Genomic DNA, 21,403 nt, shown 5'->3' on the forward strand with positions numbered 1-21,403 from the left:
CATCCTCTATATCCCAGGACTAGAGGTGAGTACAATAATAAGCCACTACATTTTTTTTAAATGAACAGGCAAAGGAGAAAGAACCCAAATACAGCAAGTTACTAGGGGAAGAAAGAAGCCTGAGGTTTAACTTCAGAGGAGGATACTGAAGCAAAAAAAGCCTCTCCTACCCCAAAGGTTAATGTAAAGTGGTCACCTGCCCAAAAGGAATTTATAGAAGAACTTTAAAAAGACTTTAAAAACCAAATCAGAGAGATTGAGGGAATTTATTTTAAAAATAAGAGCAATCCAAGAAAAAAAGATTATGAAAAGAAAGTCAATCAACTCAAAAGGAGATCCAGAATCTTAAGGAAAAAAACAACTCCTTGAAAATTAGAATTGGGCAAGTGGAAGCCAGTGAAGTTATAAGAGAAAAAGGAATAATAAAACAAAATACAAAGAATGAAAAAAATAGGAGAGAATGTAAAATTTCCTATAAGAAAAACAACTGATCTGGAGAGCAGATCAAGAAGAGAAACATAAGAATAATCTGACTACCTGAAATCCATGATCAAAAACAGAATCTTGATGCAGTAATAAAAGAAATAATTAAAGAAAATTGTCCTGAAGGACAATAGAGGAAAATAGATACAGAAAAAAATCCACCACTCACCACCAGAAAGAGATCCTATGAGGAAAACCTAGAAGAATATCCTACATATATATATATATATATGTGTGTGTGTGTGTGTGTGTGTGTGTGTGTGTGTGTGTGTATACATATGTGTGTGTGTATGTGTGTGTGTATATACATATATATATAGTGTGTGTGATATGTATTTATATGTATATGTATACACACATTCATATACATATATATGTTTATTTAGAAGGCTATTAAAGTCTTCTAAATTCAGATAGAAATAAGAGAGTAAGAGGAAAGAATGGCATGTAGGATAAGAGAGGGATCTTTGGAGTAAAGGAGCTTAAGTAATAGCAGGGCAAGGTAGTGGGTAGAAGTATAGGAGTCAGGAGGGATAGGAAATAAGAGATACAAACAAAATAAAGATCAAGGGTAGAATTTATTAGGAAAAAAACAGGGGTAGTAATCATGATCTTAGTCAAAGTTAAAGCTAAAATAGATTCAATCAAAAGGGGAAAATAGGTAAACGATAGCATATGTCAGCCATATTAATCAATATTGTTTTAGACTATTTAAATAACTAGACAGTATAAGGTTGGAATATTGCTGTGATGTAGGAAATGATGAGTTGTTGGAATTCAAAAAATATGGAAAGACTTGGACTTATGGAGGAAGATCTTTACCCTCAGAGAAACAGAGGAGAAACAAGTATAATATTGTCTTATATTATTTGAGTGTCATTATAGACATCGAACTATATGTATGTGTATGTAAATATATATGTATATATGTATATTTATATGTGCACATATGTGTATATGTATATGTGTGTGTGCACATGTGTTTGTTCTTGTGTTTAATTGTAGCCTTCTTGGAGTGGGGGGAGGAAAGGGAAAAAAAAGAACAAGGGAAAGAGTACACAGCAGAGAACAAAAGAAAACTTAAAAGGAAGCAAAGAAAATATGGACAGCTCTGAACACAATGTGTAGTGTTTATTATATAAGTTACAGGTGGGAAACCTTCATCCTTGAGGTCACATGTAACTTTGGGTCATTGGGTACAGCCTTTTTACTGAGTCCAAGTTTTACAGGACAAATCCTTTTATTAAGGGAATTTGTTCTGTAAAGTTTAGATTCATTCAAAGGACTACACTGGAGAACCTAGAGGGGTACATGTGGTCTTGAGGCCATAGATGCCCCACCCTTGATAGAGGCTTGCTTGAAATGGAAATTGATTGCTATATATTTTGATTCCTCTTTTACGTTCTGCTGTGCACATGACAATGCTTTCCCCCCCTTATTTTGTTTTTAAGTTTTAGTGTTTAAGATTAAAATAAATTAACATACAAGGACTCTCTCAGGGTCTCTCTGAAGAACTTTGAAATTAGTTGCATGACATGGGAGACACTAGCAAAGGAGCACCCAGCATAGTGTTCCCACATCAAAGAAGGTGCAATGCAAAGAAGAATTGCAGTAGCTCAAAAAAAAATATGAGATACACAAATTTAGAGACATCTCCACTCCAAAGGCTCACGTGGACTCTTTGTGCCCAATCTGCAGTTGGACTTTTTAAGCTGATACCAGTCTGAACAGCCACAGTCTTGCCTCCAACATAGTAATGTCATTTTGATCCTCTTTGAGAACAAAGGACAACACCCAATCGACCAATCTAATCTATTCCACTGATCCACCATTCTATTTCTTAGTCAGTAGCAAATGAACTTCATGATTACCACTTTGTAATGTAGTTTGAAACCTGGCACTGATAGGCTATCTTCCCTCACTTGATGCCACATTTTAGAAAAGTCATTAATAATGTATAGAATAGGTATAAAATTAACAACTGAAATACTGCTGTTACGTGCTTTAAACATGTGGACGATTGGTTCAGCTAGAATCAGACCATTACATCCAATACCATAGTTTCCCATAGTTCTACCATTAAATAATGGTTTCATAAGTGGCATATTATCTATCTTGTCACCACCTGTCAAATGAGGTGATCTGCAAGGTCCCTTCCAACTCTGATTCTATGAATTGTTCTCAAACTAAGCCCACTTGGGGTTGGGGTGCAGATTTATGTCTTATGAATATATATAGTTAACGTATAGCAGTCATATAAAGGAACAATTTATCTATTACCACTAAAGGTGCTCACTTTAGAAAAAAAAGATCTATTATTACTTAACACCTAATAGGGAAAAAAAAGTTTTAGTAAGATCTAAATTTCCTTTGACTGAAATCAATGATTCAGAACATCAAGCAGTCAATAATTATGAAGCTACAACATACAGGAGATATGAAATTGTACTTGTCATCAGGGAGATGTGTGTTCAAAATCCAACTTTGATATTTATTAATTCTGGAACCCAGTCATATACTTTCTCTGAACCTCAGTCTCTTCATCTCTAAAAATGGATCATTATACCTGTATTACTTTCTTCACAGTTATGTGAGTCTCAAATGAGACAAATAATGTAAAGTGCTTTGCAAAATTTAAAGCACTAAATACAGTTCAACTATTATTACTTGATGTAAATTTTAAATAAATTTAAATAAATCAATTTTGGTGTCTATCATACAATAGAAATAAGTGACAAATAATAAAATATATTAGATTACAGTTGAACAAGAGAATGATAACTTGATTACTTTCTAGTTAGTCTTTTAGCATTATATGTAGTTCTATAGATACATAGATATTATTTAAAGATTAAAACCACACTAAATTTTTGATATACTTTATATATGTGTCATTATAAATATGAATGTAAAAACTATTGCTCATAATGTATATGATATAATATTATTAGGGCTTTCCTTACTGGTCTTCCAAAAGTCACATGAATGTATGAAAATTTAATTTAGTAAAATATATAAAAGTACATATAACTGCTATAGTTTATGGGAACAGTAGCTATACTGTTTTACATGCATCTCATCAAGTTTCAGAAGTTTCCACTTTCAAACCTGAAATTACCCAGACCTGCAAAGATCCTCTTCCACTGGTTCTATCTTCCATAAAATGTATATGTTTTGCTTTAAAAAGACAGGTGTATGTAATTTTAATGTCAACCCCAGAATCACCAAAAAGTACCCTGGCAATCAGTGGAAAGGTTTAATAGGTTTCCTGTCTTGTTCTTAATTTGCTGAAATTACAAAATCAATACTTGCAGTTGTAGCTGCAGCTACCCGTTTTGCTGCTTTAAGATAAAGTCTACAAGAAAGTAACCTTCACTTTCAATTTGCAGCATAGAACATCAGGGTGTTCTTGGCCACTAAGTAAGTAGCCTGTTTTCTGTTATCCAATATAAGACATTCCAAATGTGCTGTTTCCTTTTTAAAGGAGATACATGTTGATAAGAATAGTGATTAATAGTGAACAAAACAGGAGCTTTGGGGGGCTTAAACATCCCTTCTCACCTTTTAACATCCCTTCCATACATATTACCCCTTTATTTCACTAGACTAGAAGTGTTTATTCTGTGATTTTACAGTCTGGACTTAAAACTGGAAAGGAGTATGAACAAACACATGTCATACAAAAATACAATTTTTATATTATCAGAATTGATTTCTTACCTCTATAATGTGTATGACACAGGGGCATTCTCACTCTTTTGAAATAGGGAAATATTAATTAGTTAATATTTTAAATTAGTGACATTTCATTCATTATTTTGAACTCAAATGAATACAGAAGCAACAGCCACATGTAGCAATGGCTCTGTTTTTTCTCTTTCCAGAGCTATGCTTGCTACCTGTCCCTCTCAGAGTTCCAGGTATGCCCCTGTGATATTGAAGGTATCTCTAATGTTATTGGCTTGGGCCCCATTCTTCTGTATTCTCCTTATATTTAAATGCTAGTAATTGATATTCTTGATGCATTTAACCAATTTGTATTGATTGGCCTTTATAGAGGGATATTTACTTTGAAGAGATAGCAAGAAACTCTGAAGTATAAACATTTCCTCCAAATGTCCTGGAGAGGGCAGTCTCTTACGAATGCCGCCATGGTATCTAGGAAATATGGTCTTAGACATAAAGTGTTTCCAATGTACAATTGAGGCTCACTAAGTCCATATCCAAATGCAGTATTGTTGCTGGATCTCTACCCTCAGATACTGTTAACAGCTTTTTGAAGGTCATTGCTCAACACTAGATTGGCTAACTAGAAAATCCTGCATGGACTTCACTCTAAACCACCTGATGGCTTGATCACCTAAGCTTTTTAAGCTCAAGAAGACATAAGCATCTTGTTTCTCCTTCATCTAGAAGAAGGAAAGAATGGATTCAACAAATACAGAATCAAGGGCAAGGATGTGTGCTTTCCATGCAGTTTCCATGTGACAGAGGGCCCAAGACCCCTGACATAAGCAGCTTGTCTTCCTTTTCAAATGAGACTAAGTATGAAAAGAGCTCACAACAAGAGAACTGGTCCTTACTGACTAGTGCCTTTTGGAATGGACCTAAGTCCTGACCAATTATACAATTAAAGGGGCTTATTTTACACTTTGGTAGCTAGCATACCAGAACTAAGAACAGAATGTCTCTATGTGCTTCAATTCTCTCCAAGTCACTTCTGTAATTCATTAATAGCAAAACAGACTTCTCAGATTATTCTATTTGGGAGATTACATCAACACCTCTAGTTGTACAAGGGATTTGCCAATATTTAAATTCAGAAGATTGGGGAGAATTTGCAAATTACCTCAAGTCTCACCCAAGGTATTGGAAAAAAATAAAGAAAATCTGAATAGAACATTTAAATATTTTCAGTCAATGAAATATATCCAAATCCTGCATATAAAGTTCTTCATAGATCAATAGCATTGTCCAGTTGATAACCAAGTGATGCTATAGAGATCATTATGGGTTTTATTTTATCAACAGAGAACAAGTAGGTAGGAATTTGAAATTTCAAAACCGAAAAACTTATAACAAACCAATTTAAAAACTGCACTTAAGATAGTGCTTGACACATAATAGGTGCTTTATAAATGTTAATTGATTGAAATTGGAAGTACTTTATTGGTATTATGAAATTTGTCAATTTATGCCATGAATGTATTATAAGATCCATCAAAGATAGTTTGAGCAAATCCTATCTGATGAAGCACTAACACAGATATAAATTGGAGTCATCATAAATCAAAGAGATACATTGGTTTTACAGATGACCATGAAATATCAATATTATTGTCATTTTTCTTTGAAGGAACTGCAAAAGGTGGTGCTTACCACCTACAAAATGCTTTGACTTCAGAGAATCAGAAGATTAATGGTAATACTAGATGAGTGTTTAGAGATCCTCCCTTGTTACCAATGAGTTAAGAGAAGCTCAGGGAAGTTAAAACACCACTGATATTGGATGGACGTCTACCAAAGAATCTGTGCCCTCCACCCAGCACTAATGCAGTGAAGCTTGAGGAGGCTGCTAAATATCATGGTGAGTCAAGAAAATGACTTCTTGCCCAAAGGAAATAGAAGACAAGGAGGGTGAGGACATGTCATAAAATTAAGAAGAAAACAATGGAGAAGAATTTTGGTCCCTCAGAAGAAGGGCAAGAAGACAGTAGCTATACCAGCAAAGAAGGTACCACCAGCCAAAAAAGCCATTGTTGCCACCAGACCTGCCAAGAAAGCAGTCATGATTCCTGGTAAGAAGGCAGTTATGACCCTTACCAAGAAAATGGCTGCCTCAGTCAAAGCTTTCATTACACTAGGCAAGAAAAGAGTCTTTCCAACTAACACAATAGCCACCTTACCTAAAGCAGCAGCACCCCATCTCAATAAAGGAGTAAAAATTGGAAGACTGCCAATAAAGAGCACAGTGAATCTGAAGAAGACAGTGAAGATGAGGAGGATGAAGAATTTGAGCCACCAAAGCCACCAAATATGGGAGCAGATACAGCCAAACAAGACTGTGAGAATGAAGAGGAAGATAGTAGTAATGAGGATGAAGAATATGAGGATGACTCTGAAGATGAAGCTATGGATATCATGCCTGTCCAAAGAAAGGCTGCTTCTGTGAAATCTGCCCCTAAGAAAGCTAAGAAAGTCAAGGAATCAGAGAAAAAGAAAAGGAAAAAAGGATTGAGACGCAACCATGCTCTTTGTCAAGAATCTGCCTTACAAAGCAGCTCAGGAGGAGCTCAGAGAAGTGCTTTAAGGTGCTACTGATGTTACACTGGTTTAAACCAAGGATGTGATAACCAAAGAAATTGCCTACATGGAATTTAAGATAGGAGTAGGCATGAAAAATGCTTGGAAGAGAACCAGGGAACCAAGATTGATGGGTGGGTGATTATTCTGAACTACACAGAAAAGAAAAGTCAAGGACTAGAGAATTGGAGAAGTAGGAAGAATAAGTCCTTGAGTAGGAATGACATCAATGTGGAAGACTCAAAGACACTGGTGCTGAATAACCTGGACAGTAGAACCACAGAAGTAAGTCTGCAGGAAGTGTTTGAGACATGGATCAACCAAGGTCCACCTTGGTTGAGTTGCCTCTTCAGAAAATGCAAGAGCTTTGAATTCTTGTAACAATGTAATGTTTGAAGGCAGAGTTACTAGGCTAGAGCTAAAGGGAGAGAAGACAGTCACAGCACCAAGAAGCCAGTCCTACAAAACTTTGTTTGTTGAGAGTCTGTCTGAAGACACAACAGAATAAAAATGGAAAAGTTTGCTTGATAGCTCTGTTTGTGCCAAGACAGTCAGAGAGATAGGTAGAAAGACAGGGATTTAGTTTTGTGGAGTTCAACTCAGAAGAACATGCTAAAACTGCAAAAGAGACCATGAAAGAAGAGGAGGTTGATGGAAATAAAGTAACTTTGAACTAGCTCAGTGGCTTTAGAGATTGTGGTAGTGGTCATGGAAGTGATGGTCATGGAGATTAAGGAGGGAGTAGAGGAGTGAGGAGGGGCTTTGGAGGTCTGGGTGATTTCTGAGGAGGCCAAGGAGAAGGAGGAGACAACAGGCCACAAGGAAAGAAAATCAAGTTTGAATAGCTTCTGTACCATTCTCCTTTCCCCTGCTATTTCAATGGATCCTGGGGGTTTTATCCTGCCATATAATCATTGACAGACCCTTCTGAGGACATTTCAAGACAAACATGCAGTCAAAAGGTCTTTTTGGAAAAACCTGGATTATATTTCAAGGGAAAGATTATGTTGATTTTGACTGGATGGATGTGTTATATAAACTTTTTGCAGAGCTGGGTTAAGCTTTTTGTCTGTGAGTTGTTCAAAGTTTATAATGCCATAGCCCAAGGACAAAACCACTTCTTTACTACAAAAAAAAAAAGTCAACTAGTTCATACAAGTAGAATAAAGTTGAACTGGGATCTAAATTCAAGCCCTCTGATTTTAAATCCAGCACACATTCCACTCAATCAAAAGGCTAATAATTGAGATTCATCCATGTTACCTCAGATAAACTTTGATAAGAACTTAGAAGTCACTAAATCCAACCTCTTCTTTTTGTAGATAAAGAAACTGAGGCCCAAAAAAGATTAAGAGACTTTCTCAAAGTCAACTACCAGTAAGTGGTAGAACTGATATTCAAACTCAAATCCTATGGCTGACTCCTATGGCTCTTCTATTATTTGCAGTACATGGTAATGATGCTGTAGCTTTCCTACCCTGGAATATTCCTACATATGACCTGCTCCACATTTTCCCATTGTTGTTTTCCTTCTGGAGCCTCTAATTGGTGGAAAGGTTCAGGGCATTCCTGCCTTCACTCCTAAGGCCCTTTTCCTACCTTTTGGACTTCAAAAATTATGGTCTCAGACCAGGTACCTATCTCTTCTCCCTCCACCTAATTTCTTCACTCCATTTTGTATGGTGTCTTTCTCCAATAGAATGTAAGTTCCTTGAAGATACGAAACATGTTTATTTTTATGGCATTTTTAGCACAGAGCAGGGACACAGTAAGTACTTTAAAATATGTTTGTTTTCTTCCTTTAGAGAAGCTAGTTGCTGAAATGGATGGAGTGCTGGTCCTGGAGTGAGGAAAGTCTAATCTTCCTAAGTTCAAATTTGGCCTCAGACTCTTAATAGCTGTGTGACCCTGAGCAAGTCACCAAACCCTATTTGCCTCAGTTTCTTCATCTATAAAATGATCCGGAGAAGGAAATGGCAAAACACTCTATTATCATTGTTAAGAATATTCCAAATAGAATCACAAAGTGTTGGACATGATTGAAATGACTGAACAACAAAATTCCTTCCTTCAATTCCCATTTTTCTCCATTCTTTCAAACACAACTAGCCAATCTCTTATCACTGCTAATGTTTCAGTATCTCATACCATGATTAGCTAGGTATAAAATGTCTAGTTTCTATAAAAATCCTTGCAGTCTGGTGAATGTGAAATGCAAAAATGTAATATGAATACATATGTATATATAAAAAATATAAAATATAATATTGTATTATATGTATGTGTATATATACATACATATATACATACATACATACATATATATGTGTATATGTATGTATATATACATACATATATACATACATACATACATATATATGTGTATATGTATATAAAATATATATATATATATATATATATATATATATAATACATACCTGTTATCTAGAAGTTTAAATCCATATTTGGAGATAAGACATAAATACATCAAATATTGAATAAAATCAGAGAATCTGTAAGGCAATATATGACTAAATTGCCAAGAAAATTGAATACGATAAGTGCTATGAGTGCAGGAGTGGGTGACATTACCATGGGCTTCATTAGGTCTTTGGTAATACACAGCCATGCAATTATACCTCAACTCCAGTATACCATCAGAGCATTCCTTTTCTGCCCATCATGGGTCATGACAGAGCACAAAATGATATCTGTGGTTCTTAGACACAGAGCCAAGACAATATGCAAGTGACTGGGGACCATTTTATAGAGTGGGTACACAGCCCTATAGACTGACAACTGTGGTTTGGCTTAGAGATATGGAGGGTCCATTCATTACCACAAGATGAGAACTGGAAAATAATTTGATGTGGAACAGATTCACATAGGTACAATTAATGGCAATCAATCTCTCTCCCCAACCCCTTCCACCAGCAAGTTTCATTGTAACTTTAATTCAACCCAAAATTTCCTTTTTTTAAATACAAAATCTGACAAAGTTAAAGATTGATCTTTACAAAACTAAAGTCATCATGTTTAAGACAGAGAAAGTCAAATTGTTTATCTACAAAATAACCAAATGCCAACCAAGTCAATGACCATCTCTTATGTTTGTTTTGATTGGTCCTATCGTGCTTTCAGCACTCCCAACTCAGCAGGCTCAGAACCTCAAATCTATATTTAATTTAAAACATTGCACCATCACTCGGAAACCTTTCAGCAAACTCACTGCCACTTAAAGGAAAATGGCAGAGACTGCAATTTACCAGAAGCCCTGTTTTATTTTCAGATAATTAAATAATATCCCTAAGCAAACATCTTCTTAAAAATTCAAGGGCATAATTTAAGAAAGTACTCCCTTTTTCTGTCCCATCATTACAAAGTGGCCTGTGGGAAGTTGCTTGAAAGAATAATTTGTTTTGGGTTCTAATTTAATTTGAATTTCACATTAGCTTATAGCAAATATGGCCAAAGGAATTTTTTTTAAGTGGGCAAGTATGACATGTGCTGAAATATAAGTAAACCCCTCCAAAATATCATTATCTTTTGTTACATAAAGATATATTTCTCCCATTGTTCATGGGAGAATTTTGTTTTTGGGGGGATTCATTTTTGGGGGTGACCTTTTAAAATATTTTGAGTACTGCATTTAGCTAGACATTTCATTCAAGGAAAAAAATCCTTTTGATAATCAGTGGAGTGCAACATCTAAAATAATTCAGATTGAAGGGAACTCAACTAGTAGCATGGCATCCAGATTCTCAGCATGTATGTAGCTATGTTTGTTTTAAAGATCTTTGATGTTTAACAGTTCTTATTGCTGAGAAAGATTTCCTTGCTTGCCATTATGGATCTGTTTTATACACCTAAGTTCTCAGTAGATAGAATAAGCAGTTGCTTCCAATAACTTGTATGCTGACCCATCATGTTGCTAGAGACGGTTATCATAACAACCTAAAATGTAGACTCATATAATCAAAAGTATAATGTGACGGATGACCTTAGAAGTTTTCTCATTCAACCAGTATCTCCTGAAAATATACCAAACAGGTGAACGTTCATTCAAACTCTGCCTGAAAATATCTGGTTATGGGAAACTCCTTGTTCTACCACAGGTTATGAAATTTTATTTTATTTTGTAAAAGGTACAATTTTTTTTAATTTTTCTTTTCTGTAACTCATGTCTAATCATTTTTTTTTCTTTGTGGCCTCTGTGGGCTCTCGAAATTCTCCACATGACTTGTTCCACATTTTCCATTGGATGCATTCCTCGAAAACCTCTAAGTTGTTGAAGGACTCAGTCTACTCCTGCCTTCAGTCTCCAGGCCCTTTTCTTAATTTCTGGACATCAAAATCATGATCTCATATCAGATACTAACCTGAATAGAACCAACAAAGAACTCATTATAAAAGCCAAAGAAGAGTGTTTTAAACCTTGAAGAGATTGACTTAAGAGAGAGACAAGGTCCAGGAGCCAACACAGAGGAATAAGCAGTAAATTGCCATAACTCTTCCATATTCACCTCCAAATAACCATAAAATACTGCCCCTAAACAAATCCTGGAACAGCAGAACCAGCAAAAAGACAAAGTGAAAAAATATTTGAGCCTAAGAAACTTGTAAGATTGGTAGAAAAGGTCTGTTTCACTCAGGTAAAAGGAGAGTGTACTCCAGGAAAGGAAGCATCCCAGAAAGCCAGCAGTAAACCCCACCCCAGCAATCTAGTGGTAGATACTGAGCCCCAGTGTGGTGGAGCAAACAAAGACCAACACCAGGACCCTCCAGCATCACCAGGGGAATGGACAGACTCCAGATCTCAGAACTGTCACATGATTCAGAGAAATCTTGTACAAATAGCCAACCTCTATCAGCCAGACATCCACTAACTTCAATTTAGCAAACAGGTAGACACAAACCCTCTAAGCAAACAGGCAGCTGCCAGCTCTAGGCCCAATCACATGCTTCAGCATAGCCCCAGGCAAACAGGCAACCACTAGCTGCCAGGCCACCAGGTAGTTCACTGTATCCCCAGGGAAATGCAGAAACACCTCACTGTCCTCGGCAAATGCCAAATATCACCACAAGGACCCCAGCTCAGCACCAGGTAAGCTAACAGATTAATACAGCCTCCAGTAGTACCAACCACCCCCACCTCATGCCTCAGAGAAGCATCAGGCACGAGGGTCCCCAATGGGCCACAGGGCATTATCAGTGCAGCACTAGGTAAATAGTCAGGGCCTAAATACTTCAATACAAAAAGCCTGAGATGGTGTCCCTTTCACCCCAGGGGCAGAGCCAAATTTAAACAAATGGAAAAAGGCCAAAAAAAAAAGAAAGAAAAATGAGCAAAATCTACCAAAAACAAAAAATCGAACCATAGAAAGATACTATGGTGACAGGGAAGATCAAGACACAAACTCAGAAGAGGACAACAATGTCAAATCATGTGTGGGTAAAATCCCAAAAGAAAAACAAGAAGTGGTCTCAAGCCCAGAAAGAAGTCAGGAAAAGGTCAAAAAGGAGATAAAAAATCATATAAAAGAGGTAGAAGAAAAGTGAGAAATGAAATGGGAGTGACAGAAGAGACTTATAAAAAAAAAGAGTCAATAGCTTGGAAAAAGAAAAGAATTACTTAAAAACTAGTAATGGTCAAATGGAAAAGGAGATACAAAAATACACTGAAGAAAGCAGCTCCTTAAAAAGCACAACTGGACAAATTGGAAAGAAAGAGTAAAAGCTAATTAAGGAAAACCGCTCCTCAAAATTTAGAATTGGGCAGGTGGAAGCTAATGACTCTATGAGATATCAAGAATTAATCAGACAAATTCAAAAGAATGAAAAAAAATACAAGAAAGTTCAAAGTACTTATTCAGCATCATAACAATCAAATTTTCAAAAAATTGTTTGGTACAACTAGAAAAAATAACAAAATTTATCTGAAAGAGCAAAAGGTCAAGAATATCAAGCGAATTAATAAAAAATAAATAAAAAGGAAGGAGGCCTAGCAATACCAGATCTCAAATTACATTATAAAGCAGTAATCATCAAAAATATTTGGTACTATCTATGAAATAGAGTGGTGGATAAGTGGAATAGATTAGTTACACAAGACAGAGTAGTCAATGACCACAGTAACCTAGTGTTTGATAAACCCAAAGACCCCAGTCTTGGAGATAAGAACTTATTATTTTACTAAAACTGCTAAGAAAACTGAAAAACAATAGGATACAAACTAAGTATAGACCAACATCTCACATGTATACCAAGACAAAATCCAAATAGGTGCATGATTTAGACATAAAGGTTGACACCATAAGCAAATTAGAAGAGCAAGCAATAGTCTACTTCTCAGATCTATAGGGAAAGGAAGAAGTCATAACCAAAGAAGAGATAGAGACATTACAAAATTTAAAATAATTTATGTTTTATTTTAATATAACTAATTTTATATGATATTTAGTATAACTAATTTAATATAATTAATATAATTAATATAATTTTAATATACATATTCTTTCATTTGTACAAATGAAACCAATGCAACCAAGAATAGAAGGAAAGCAGAAAGCCAGGAAAATTTTTACAGCAAATATCTTGCAAAAGGCGTCATTTCTAAAATAGAGAACTGAGGCAAATTTATAAGAATACAAACCATTCCCCAAGTGGCCAAAGGATATGAACAGGCAGTTTTCAGATGAAGAAATCAAAGCTATCTATAAGCACATGAAAAAGTGTTCTGAATCACTTTTGATTAGAGAAATGCAAATTAAAACAACTCTGAGATAACCATCTCATACCTATCAGATTGGCTAATATGACAAAAAAGGAAAATGATAAATATTGAAGAGAACTGAGACACTAATGCATTGTAGGTGGAGTTGTGAACTGATCCAACCATTCTGGAGAGCAATTTGTAACTATGCCCAAAGGGAAACCAAATTGTACATATATATTCTTTGATCTAACAATACTACTACTAGGTCTGTATCCCAAAGAGATCATAGAAAAGGGAACAGGACCTAGATGGGCAAAAATATTTATAGCAGCCCTTTTTGTGGTGTCGAATTATTAGAAATTGAAAGGATGCCCATCAATTGGGGAATGGCTAAACAAGTTGTGGTATACGAATATAGTGGAATACTATTGTTCCATAAGAAATAATGAACAAGCAGATTTCAGAAAAACCTGGAAAGACTTGCATGAGCTGTTGTAAAGCGAAATAAGCAGAACCAGGAAAACATTATACACTGTATCAGCTACATTGTGTGATGATCAACTAACTATGCATGACTCAGCTCTTCTCAGGAACACAATGATCCAAGACAAGAACAAAGGACTTGAAAAGGAAAATGCTATCCACATCTAGATAATGAACTGATGGACTCTGAATGCAGATGTAACCATATTTTTCTCACTCACACTATTCTTTTTCATGATTTTTTTTCCTTTTGATCAGTTTCTTCTTTCACAACTGTGACTAATATGGAAATATGTTTTACATGGTAGCACATGTATGACCTATATCAAATTGCCTACCATTTTCAGAAGAGGGGAGGGGAGGGAATCAAGGAGAAAAAATTGGAACTCAAAATATTGTAAAAATGAATGCTAAAATTTTTCTTGATATGTAATTGAAAAAACAATACTATTAAAAAAAGAGAGAGAGACATGAAAGTATTTTAAAGGCTTTACCTCTCAAGAGCCTCAGGGGAATTTAAACAACTGTCAAGGGCTTGGAAGGTAAAATAACATAACATAGAGGAATAAGTGAAGTAGAAAAAACTGATTTTTTTTTGAAGCTTGCTACCTAGTAGGTCAGACTCTTTCCCACAAAGGATGAATTTGGGCTTTATGAGAAATTAGCAACAACCCATACTTTATTGCATAATTAGAAAAATCATAGGCATCACAGGGTTAAAAAAAATCCCAAAACTAGGAAAGAGATAAGATGCTCCTCAGTGATTTTTGGTTGAGGAATATAAAGATGGTTGCATTTATATGTGACATTCTGACATAATTAATCAAGAGAAGCTCTATCTTTCTAAGGCATGTATCCGGGACCTGACAGAGAGCCCCCTGAGACTTTTCTTGCCTGCCAAGTACTAACCCATTTCTGATGATTCATGTGGGGAGTAATGATACCACTAGAAGAAACCTTGGGGAGGGGGAGATGGGGAAAGCCCAAGAGATTGCAATGTCCCAGGCAGGAAATTAAGTGACGTCAGGGCACAAGTGGTATTATCATTAACATTTCCATATGAAGGCATGGAATTTAAAAAGAGAGAATAATATTGGAAATGAACTGTTTGCCAAGAGGATGGCATTGGAAAATGACAATTGGATTGCTGAACCATGATGAAATATGCAAATTTGATAAGCCCTCATTCAGGGATGGATTTCATCTAACAAGGACCAGGACACTTGCTTTTATGAAAAGTGAGGTTTTAAACTGAGAGTGGAAGTAAAGAAGTAAAAAATGTCCAAATATATTTACTAAATCAGAGGTTGCTAGTATTTTCCAGACCAAAAAAAAAAACCCCTGAAAAATAGGCCAGATTCTTATACATTATTGTACAGAATATGGGAAAATAACAATGATGAGAATAATAATAATTATTATTATTATTATTTATATGGTGTTTTAAGGTTTACAGAGTGTTTTCATATGTTGCCTGATTTGCTCTCCACAAAACTTAAATTAGGTGCTTTTGCTATCCCCATTTGACAGAGGACATTGAGTTAGAGTCATATATCTAGTTAGTGTCTGCAGCAGAATTTGAATTCAATTCTGCATTAATCTAAGACCAAAATTTTATTCAACTCCATGCAGTTGAATGTGAAGTCTTAAATGACATTATCAGTATCACAGATAATTACTTAAGTTGGATTCCTGTCTGTAATGGAAAAAATCAAGGATACAATAATTTCCAAAGGAAAAAGAAAATAAAGGGGTATAAGTATAACCCTGTATGTCAAGAATGTATTCACCTGCTATGAGGTCCAAGAATCTGAGGAAAGAAGATTATTGGAAAGTATTGAGGTGGGGGTTAAAGAAGGGAAAAACAAAAGTAATGCTATTTTGAATGTGAATTGCATTTGTCTCAATGGAGGGAACACATAATGAATCCCTAATAATACCATGAAGTTTTGATAAGGGATTTAAGCTATCTGACTAGTTGTCAGATGGTTTTCTCTCATAAAAGCAGAATATCTGATAAATTCATGATATGTATTTCTAATAATTTAATCTTTGTAAAAAGAAAGGAAGTAAAACATTTTCTCTCATTGCAATAAATAAGGAAAACAAGTGGTTGAACTGGGAATGAAAGAAATTTTGGAAATAACGATAGGATTTTGGAGTTTACAAATAGTCAAGAATCAAAACCTGAAAGTTAACTTATGTGCAACTCACATACACACACGCACATACATACATACATATATACATACATACATACAAAAATAGATTGGGGAAGAGACAAATATGATCTTGTGGATTAACTATAGAAGGGCTCAAGGATGTAATTTCATTGATGTAGCCTAGAATGATCCCATGAAGAAGAAATGGTGGATAATGTCAAAATATACTTGTTGGTAGAAAAGAAATGAATTTGCTAGCTCAAGTGATAAAATTACATATGCAAAAGTGTCCACAGAACCATAGTTTTTAAAGAAACATCTTTCTAGTTTTCTAAAGTCATAATATTTTCATTATCATGGGTTTTTCACTCTCCCTTATCCCACCAATAGTTTGATAAATCTTGCCATTCCTAGATTCACAACATCTCTTAAATCCCAAGACTTTTCTCTACTTGCATATTTACCACCTTCATTCAGGCTTTCATCACCTCTTACCTAGATTATTTCAACAATTTGGTCACCTTACTTCATATTATCCCAATCCAGTCCAACCTACACATTGCTGTCAAAGTATTTTTCCTCAAATGCAGATTTGACCATGTAACTACCTTATTCGATCAGCCCCTGATGGCTTCCTATTGCCTCTGGGATACAATATAAATTATGTTTAACTTTTAAATCCCTACACAATTTGATCCCAACTTATCTTTCCAGTGTCAATAGACATTATTCCTTCTCCTATATTCTGTAAAAGAACCAAACTTGCCTTCTCTTTGTTCCTCATACATACTAATTCTTCTCAAATATCAATCTCCACCTCTGTGCCTTTGTACTGTTCCTCAGAAATTCCTAGAAGGAACTCTCTCCTTACATCCACTCCAAAGAGAACCCTCTTTCAATGAAACTTAAGAACCACCTTCTGCATGAAGCCTTTTCTGCTTACCACCTAAACAGTCAGTTAATCAGTCAGTCAGTGAATAAGAACTTATTATACTCCTACTATATTTCATGGATTGTGCCAAGTGCTGAGAAGACAAAGAAAGTCAAAATCTATCTCATAGTGTCCTCCCTCACATACTAGCTTGTACTTAACTACTTTGTTTATATTTTTATTTATTCATTTTGTATTTTTGTTGTATAAATTGCATGTGCTTGTCTCCAAAAATAGAATGTAAATTCTTTATGAGTAGAGGTTTTTTTTCATTCATTGTATTTGTATCTCTAATGCCTACTTCTAAGTCTGGCATATTGTAGGCACTTAATAGTTTTTTAATGACAGACAACAGTGTAAACATGCCTGTAAATACATTGTAAAGACATGGAAAAGAACCATAGAATAGTATGCAGACAAATAGAGCAATGTTTTATTACCTTGTTAAATTATATATACTCACATACATATATACATATACATGTACATATATGTATGCACTTTCATTAAAATATGCTTTACAGAAGGTCGGAATGCTTTAGAAAACATTTATTATTCTTCCTTGAATACAGAAATGCTAGTGTTGATTGCTGTTAAATTTGCAATGAAATCATTTTATAAATAAATAAATGCTTGTTCATTGATTGATTAGACTGTCTATAAATTTTAAGTTTCCTGTTGGTATTCAGAATGTAAGCTTCTTGTTTAGTGATAAATGAGTGGACATACTACTGGAGGAACTGGATCATATTAATCTTGACATTCTTTCTATGAAGGATATCACAAAAAGAAGAATGTTGTAGCTAAATGGAAACATGGTTGACAGGTATTCCATGGAGGGGAACATAAAGGTATTGGCAGCATCAGTTTCATCTTGCACCCAAAGACAGCAAAGATCACAATTAACACAAAGCTAAAATAAAGAATAAAAGTGAAAAAGGGCATGCATTCATTTGAAACACCTCAATTCCAATCAAGTCAAATAAGTTAGGAATATATGAGAATGGCTTTGGTACTGATTATACTAATTTCATAAAGCTGTTTAATGGCTATAAATTAGTTGGCACAAAAGGAGACTGAAAGGGTCTAGAGAGCACATCATTCAGTCAACACTTGACTTACTTATGAAGAAGGGAAAAGTTTCATCCAAAGACATTTATTTACATGGGAATATTTGTGAAATTTTAGTAAGAAGGGATATTTGAAAAATTATGAGTAGCCTAGCCTCATCAAAGTAGATAAAATTAGAAGTTAAACACAATTAACAACAACAACCACAACCACAACCACAACCACAACAACAACAATGGCCTGGCAGGAAGCCAAAATAAATAATTTGATCCTATGAGTATTTAAGGATAAAAATGGAGGCAGAAAAATAAAGAAGAAAGATATAATCTTTAAGGTCTTTTTTTTTTTAACAAACTTATTCACAATCAAGGATTAAAGAAGTATTACAGTTGCACTTTAACATCACAATCCCATATGTGTTTCCCAGAGATGGAAAAAATAGGACTAAGAGCAAAAATGGGAATTACATTGTTCATTTCTCATACCAAGGGTGTAGTAAGTCTACATGTCCAATCAGCACAGAGTGGCGGTAAAGGAGCCTGATAGGAAGATCTTTTGTCAGTGCTACAGTTATCTTTGCATACAAAACTCCAGATTATTACACAGCATATAGATATGACACAGCTACTCCTAATGATGGTTTGCTCAAGACCCTCCCAGGTTAAGTTCATCACTTCTAATCTCTGCTAACTTAAGTCTCTATTGACACCACCTACCTCAGTCTTGTCTCCCCTCTAGTTGGACAGCTGAAGAATAAAGTACCAAATTCCTTCCAATGCCTTTCTTTATAAAGAGCTCATACTAGACTCTCAGATCATTCCACTTTGTATCTGCTGCTCTGTCTGGTTTCAACTTCATGGAATAAAGTGCCCCAGCATAGAGTATCTGCTAGTGTCCTTCCCCTGATACCCTCACCTCCATTCCTTCTACTTTTCTGCCTACATCTGTGTATTGTTTGCCTCCATTAAATTGAAAGGTCCTTGAGGACTGGGACTGTCTTTCTTTTTTATTAACCACATCCCCAGCACTTAACACAGTGCCTAGCACATGGTAAGAACTTAATAAATGTTAATTAGATTGGATTGAGAATGGTTCGACAAATTGTAGTCACCAATATGAAATCTTGGAAAGACATATGTTGGACCTGAGACAGAGTGAAATAGGCATGACCAGAGCAATTTAAATGATGGGGGGAAAAAAGATAATGTAAAGAAAAATCCCCTTGAAAGTTTTCAGAGGTCAGTAAATTGGTGGCTAATGATGACATCATAAGGTGGATGATAAAGTCTACCTCTTGGCTTTTGGCAGAGCAATAACTAGAGGTGCAGAATGAGACACATTTTCAGATAAGGCCAATGTGCTGATTTTGTTTGACTTCACTATGTTTTTCTTTTTAAAGAGCACTTCTATTTGAGGGGAAGAGAGTTGATAATTGATAGATTCAAAAAAAGAAAGAGAAGAGCATCAAATTCATATTTGTGTATGTGTACATACATATATATATGTATATGTGTATATATGTATATATGTGTGTGTGTATATATATATATATGTATGTATATATATATATATATATATATATATTTAGGAGAATTTCAGAGAGAGATAATCATATAGGAAATTTTTCTTTGTTATTACCATGTTTTATTTTACATACATGCTTTATAAATAAACTGTATACAACAGTAATCCCTGGTTTTATAACAATATTTTTCTCCTTTCTATATGGTGGTGTTTGTTTTTGTTGAAGAATATTAAATGGATAATGAACAAGAGAAAAATGAACAGAAATAGGAGAATATTATAAAGTTGAACTGGCTAATTATAGAGCAAGATGTTTAAAGAAAAGTTAGACCAAAGTAAGGAGTGATGACTTAAGAAAGCAGGGAGAAGTGGAGTATGACAGGAGATCATGATGAAGCTAGAGAGGGAAAGTACAGAGCTAGCTGGAAGGAAAAAGAAGTTCTGATTAGCTAGAGGAATTTCATAATTGTGGAAGATGAAAGAACACTTTTGCATCTTGTAATATCTTTCAAATATCAGGTACAGTGACTTCAAGGAAGCTTGGATACTTGTAATTCAAATTACACTATAAGGGTATACACCCACACTCTAGATGGCAATGACTAAGCCTGAACACCTCTAACCTACCTGCCATAAACATTACAAGAGGTGGCAGGTGCTGCATCTCCTAAGCTAGCTGAAGAAAAAAGAGAGTTACTGAGGAGAAATGGAAGTCAGAAGGCACTGAAAAACATGGGTGGGTAAAAAAGGATCATTCTCTGAAGGAAGAGTTACTGAAAAGACAGCTCAGGTCAATCCTTTCCCTACGAAGTTCATTCAGGCAAGTATATAGGGCTGGAAAAATTCTAGATTTTATAATGCTCAGACTGGTTACAGCAAGCACATGCCACCTTCAAGGTTAGTGACTACCATGTAAGTCATTAACCTTGAAGGCAACATGTGAAGAAATAACTTAAGGATCATAGATCTCCTAGAAAAAGACAAATATAAAATTCTGAAAGCCACAATTTGGAAAATCAGAAAAAAGTCCAAAACTTTGAATTCTGAAGTCAAAGCTTTGATTGATTGATTTCATACATTGCTAGAAAACTAAATATGTTTCAAACTACTAGGTAAATGGGGTTGAATTTCACAACTTCAAATTCTGTAAGGAGCCAGAAGAAAGCACAGTATATTAGAAAGATTATTGGTTATGGATTCAAACGACTTAGAAGACTTGAATTCAGTCACTGATCTATTTCACCTTGAGTAAATCACTTAAACACTGAGCTTCTCACATTCCTTATCTTTAAAAGAGGAGCTTGTATTATTTGACCTTCAAGACAATTTTCAGATCAAAGCCTATGATAATATGATACTATAAAGATCTTCAGATGTGAAATAGCATTTGTTCGAATAACCCAGGAATATTCTACAGTCAAGAAACAGAGGAGATAATGAATTAGTAAATGACATAAGGTGAAATAAACTCAAATTATAAAGCAAAATAACACCTTAAAAGCCTGATCCTAAGCATCAATGGGAAAAGATGTTTCAAACAAATAAAATAATTTTTTTAGCTTTATTGAAAAGCAGTTATAATGTCAGAAGTAAGCAGGTTATCTGAATTGAAACAAAAGAAAAACAAGAAAGGTAAATAAGCTACTTTTTAAAAAGAGATTAATTTGAGGAGAAAAAGAATGAAGAGGAGTCATCAAGGGAATAAAAGAATTTAATGGACCAAAGATTTAA

General features: G+C 34.9%; 1 pseudogene; it reads left to right on the forward strand.

Annotated features, from left to right (window-relative positions):
- LOC110197254 (uncharacterized) overlaps positions 1-7,631 on the forward strand; it is a 194,120-nt pseudogene extending 186,489 nt beyond the window's left edge.
- Positions 7,632-21,403: the final 13,772 nt, after the last annotated feature.

The sequence above is a fragment of the Phascolarctos cinereus genome, unplaced genomic scaffold (genome assembly GCF_003287225.1).
Source record: "Phascolarctos cinereus isolate Bilbo 61053 unplaced genomic scaffold, phaCin_HiC Scaffold_4;HRSCAF=312, whole genome shotgun sequence".
Taxonomy (NCBI): Eukaryota; Metazoa; Chordata; class Mammalia; order Diprotodontia; family Phascolarctidae; genus Phascolarctos; species Phascolarctos cinereus.